The 4571-nt window shown below is 36.7% G+C and overlaps 1 pseudogene; it reads right to left on the bottom strand.

Annotated features, from left to right (window-relative positions):
• Window positions 1-1311: 1311 nt before the first annotated feature.
• LOC145537560 (heat shock transcription factor, Y-linked-like) lies at window positions 1312-3592 on the bottom strand (annotated as a pseudogene).
• Window positions 3593-4571: the final 979 nt, after the last annotated feature.

Below are 4571 nucleotides of genomic sequence, written 5' to 3'. Positions count from 1 at the left end.
TCAGTAAGTAGGAAAGGCCAATTATGATAATAGTGCAGGTTATAGGATGTTGTTGAGTAGTGTGTATAGCATTGGATTGGTGATTACTTTTCATTATTGATAATTCAGTAAGTACTTACAAAATGTCATTTGCATGGTCTACATTTTAGCTGATGTGAAAGATACATAAAGAAAAGAGGGTAGACGCAAAACACATTGAAGACCTGATACCTGTGCTCACCTTGGTAGGAGGGCGAACAGAGGTTGCTTCCAACCGCAAGAAAGGGTTGAGGCAAAGTTGTAAGAAGGGGCTTAGCATGTCTGAAAGTAGTGTTTGTGTGATTGTAGCTCCAGAAGAATGGTGTGACAAAATGATAATGAAGCTACTATGGAAAACAAATATCTTGTCTTCAAAGAACTTAACCATCCTGAGGTGCTGTAATCACCACAGGAATTTATTTTGTCTCTGAGGGAACAGATAAACAAAATCTACATGTGCATTAGAAAATATAGGGTGGAATCACCGTGGCAGGAAATGAAAGTATGCTTTAAGGACAGCAGAGCTAAAATGACCCTACACAATACCACTTGTAAAATCCTATCTTGTGCTGAGCATGTTCCAGTCACTGATTATGTCCTGTAATCTTTGGTATCACAGTGATGGTATAACAGTTATCCTAATTTTGGACATGCTACAATATCTATATTTTCAAGTATGAAATGAATTTCTATAATGAAGACAATCTCCTGTCTAATGTCTTAAGACTCTACTGCTGCTAAGTCGTTTCACTTGTGTCCAACTCTGTGCGACCCTATGGACAGCAGCCCACCAGGAGCCTCATTCCACGGAATTCTCCAGGCAAGAATACTGGAGCGGGGCACCATATCCTTCTTCATCTTAAGGCTCTACCTGTACCTAAAAGAATATCATGTAACTGTGAATGCACTAAGGTACGTACTGGGTATGTGAACTTTTTTTAATTTTATTTGTATCTCTTCCTTCACCCATACCATCCTCATTTAGACACCCATTCATTTCAGCAGGGATGATTTCCCAAATCACTTTACATCCATTAACTCTTTTCCGTTTGCTCTCATTTTCTTGTTTACAAACAATAGATTAGGTGCCATTTACCTAGGATGCCTAACGGATGTTTTCTTGAACTGAAGAGTTTATAAAAGAGTGCAGAAAAATAGCCAGACATTGAAATAAAGCCTTAATTTACTCTTCATTGTTCCAAAATAGAAAACAAAACTGTGCAGATGAACACGTAATTTTATTGTTCAAATATGAGAATTGTAGGTATTTGTTGACATCTCCCAATGTAAATTTTAATCTTCATTAGGTTCCATAAGCTGATACTTATTTGATAGGTTAGTTTTAATTAGCACGGTTTTCACATAAGGAATATCATTGATGAATTGACTTGAAAGAGAGGAGGTGGATGTATAAGCGATCGTTGGCACTTGGGAGCTTGAGTTGCCTCTCTGTTGCTGGTTAGGAAAAGGACTGTCATGGGCTGACATATCGTTATACATATCTGGAAATGTAGAAGGCTCCACCATCAGTCCAAAAGAACTGCTCCGAAAAGGAGATACAATGTGGTTCTGAGAAGTTGAGGTAGCGGTAGTAACAAAGTCCTCAATGTGGTCATTACTTGAGTGTAGGTGCTATGGGTGTGCCAATTAAAAATGCTCAACTGGTTTAAAACAGCAGGTTGATCTACCACATGCTGTTCTGTTTGTCTAACTGATATTGATGATGGAGAAGGTAAGTCACGCGGAGATAGGGTGCTTGTTTTAGGGACAATCTGGTTGGTATATGTCTTTTTTTGTGAAAGGCACACTTAAACTTGTGGAAGCTGAAAATGGACTCTCTCCACTAGTTTCAGGATGAAAACCAGAGTTACAATCATCTATGTTGACCCTTGCTTTAACATGCTTCTTCTTGTAATCTGGAACTAATGAAGATTTTTTGGAAACACATTGTTAATCCCAACTCTTCTTTTCATTCTTACTAAAAGTTGGAGAAAATCTCTTTTGAAATTTGGATTATGGTAGACCTGTAACTAAAATCAAAAGATGCAATCATTTAGTTATTTTTTGTAAACCAAGATACACCTGACAGGCAAAGCTAAACTATAAACATGTATTCCTTTAATGATACAAATTAAATAGCATCAAATAAAACATCTCCATTAGTAGTTTTTTTTTGTATTTTTTTTAATAAATTTATTTATTTTAGTTGGGGGCTAATTACTTTACAATATTGTAATAGTTTTTGCCATACATTGACATGAATCAGCCATGGGTTTACATGTGTTCCCCTTCCTGGACTCCCCACCCACCTCCCTCCCCATCCCATCCCTCTGGATCTTCCCATTGCCCCAGCCCTGAGCCCTTGTCTCATGCATCGAACGTGGAATGGTGTTCTGTTTCACATATGATAATATACATGTTTCAATGCTATTCTTCCAGAACGTCCCACCCTCACCTTCTCCCTCAGAGTCCATAAAATTGTTCTATGCATCTGTGTCTCTTATTCTGTCTCTCATATAGGGTTATCATTGCCATCTTTCAAATTCCATATATATGCATTAGTATACTGTATTGTTTTTCTTTCTGGCTTACTTCACTCTGTATAATGGGCTCCAGTTTCATCCATCTCAGTAGAACCGATTCAAGTGTATTTTTTTTAATGGCTGAGTAATATTCCATTGTGTATATGTACCACAGCTTCCTTATCCATTCGTCTGCTGATGGACATCTAGGTTGCTTCCATGTCCTGGCTTCCATTAGTAGTTTTAACACCTTACGTGTTAGAAACAGGTATGCTCCTCAGCGAAAAAATATGTTGTATATATAGAATAAATACCACTTAAAGTAGCTTGAGGACAAGTATCCGGTTTCAAGTTGCTAGGAGAGTTTGTTAAATATCAAATATTTTAACCTCCAGCTGTTCTCAACTTCAAAAAATAAAATGTTTTGAACAATTTGCTATCTCAATTTTAAATTCAGTTTTAGCTACATATGTGAACATGCTTTCTAAGTCACATGAATTAATCTTACATATTGCCAATAAGTGGAAAATTTGGAATAACTTGCTCAAAACTGAGACATTGTTTTCTTCTTCCAGAAAGTCAGGTAGTGAAGCAGATCTTTGAAAAGTTTGTCGCTTTTTACTAAACCCTTAAAGGTTAAGCTGGCAAACTAAACTTTTCATACTATCAGTTTTAAATATTCTGAAAGGGACTTTTCTTTCCAAGACTTCTTTCTTGAAGAGTTCTTCATTGATCACTATAGAAGTGCCACTCTCGTCCCACCAAATAGATTCAAACTGATCACTTTCAACTATAGTCCAGAGTTTTCGAGGAAAAGTGAGTGAAAGAAAATCATTCCACTCATTTGTTTCAGAGACAGAAAATGCATAGCGTGGCCATTTTATCCCAAATTCCTCAGACAAAGCCTGAAAAGCATATTCTTCAATCATAGATCTCAAAACTGAGTCCCCAGTAAGTGTGTAATCACACAAAGAAGAGCTAATGGAGGTTTCAGAACCAGTTGGTTCATCTTTACGAGGCACATTTTGAATTTCTGAAGGAATATGTGCCATCTCAGAGAAATCTTTCTTCAGATACTTTCCTCATTTGTCTGATTATACACACACCAACTTCAAATGCTGCTTGGCTGGTGTACAGAGATAAACTCTCTAGACCATTAGCATGGTTCTCAAAGTCAAAAAGCTGTGACATCACAAAGTCACTGGTCTCCTAGCAATTGAAGAGTAGCTCTGACATTATAAAGTCACTGGTCTTCTAGCAATTGAAGGGCAATGTTCAACCAGTGTTTACTTCTACATCAACTTAATATAAAGTCTGCTTACATAAATAGTAACCAAAAACATGAAACCTGCAAAATGTCATTCCTAAAGAATTTTTAAACAGAAAAATCACATCAATAAGTCTACTTGGTTCCTGAAATAAAAGTGATTGATCACCCTTCTATGCATATTCTTAACATTCAAGACTGTCACCAACCCAAACATGGGTCTGCTCACTTCTATGCAATAAAGTCAATCAACTGACTGTGGGTTTCAGTGAAAGCAAGTGTAATGTTTATTGTATGACCTTGAACAGAAGTGTTTATATTAATGCAGAGTAAAACAGGAACTGAAATTAAGACTCATTTTACTTTTAATTATTTCAAAATAGAAATTGGCACTATGAAGATGAATATGTAACTTTATTCTTCAAATAAGAGAATTGTAGGAATTTGTTAACATCTCCCAACATTAATTTTACACTTCAATATCCTCCATAATCTGACACCTATTTGGTAGATCAGTTGTCTTAGGACAGTTTTCAAATAATGAATATGGTTGATGAGTGGATCTTGAAAGAGAAGCAGTAGATGTATCAGGGACCTTGGCACTGGGAAAAATAAATTGCCTGACTGTTGTAGTTTAGGAAAAGGATGGTCATGGGCTGACATATTACCATACAAACCTGGAAAGGCAGAAGGCTCCACCCTCTGTCCAAACTAACTGTTCTGTAATGGAGATATGTTGTGGTACGGAGAAATAGAAGTAGACA

Source organism: Giraffa tippelskirchi, chromosome Y (assembly GCF_054371585.1).
Source record: "Giraffa tippelskirchi isolate mGirTip1 chromosome Y, T2T-mGirTip1v1.2.pri, whole genome shotgun sequence".
In the NCBI taxonomy this organism is placed as follows: domain Eukaryota; kingdom Metazoa; phylum Chordata; class Mammalia; order Artiodactyla; family Giraffidae; genus Giraffa; species Giraffa tippelskirchi.
The sequence above is the reverse complement of the archived record's forward strand: the minus strand, read 5'-3'. Positions and strand labels throughout refer to the sequence as shown.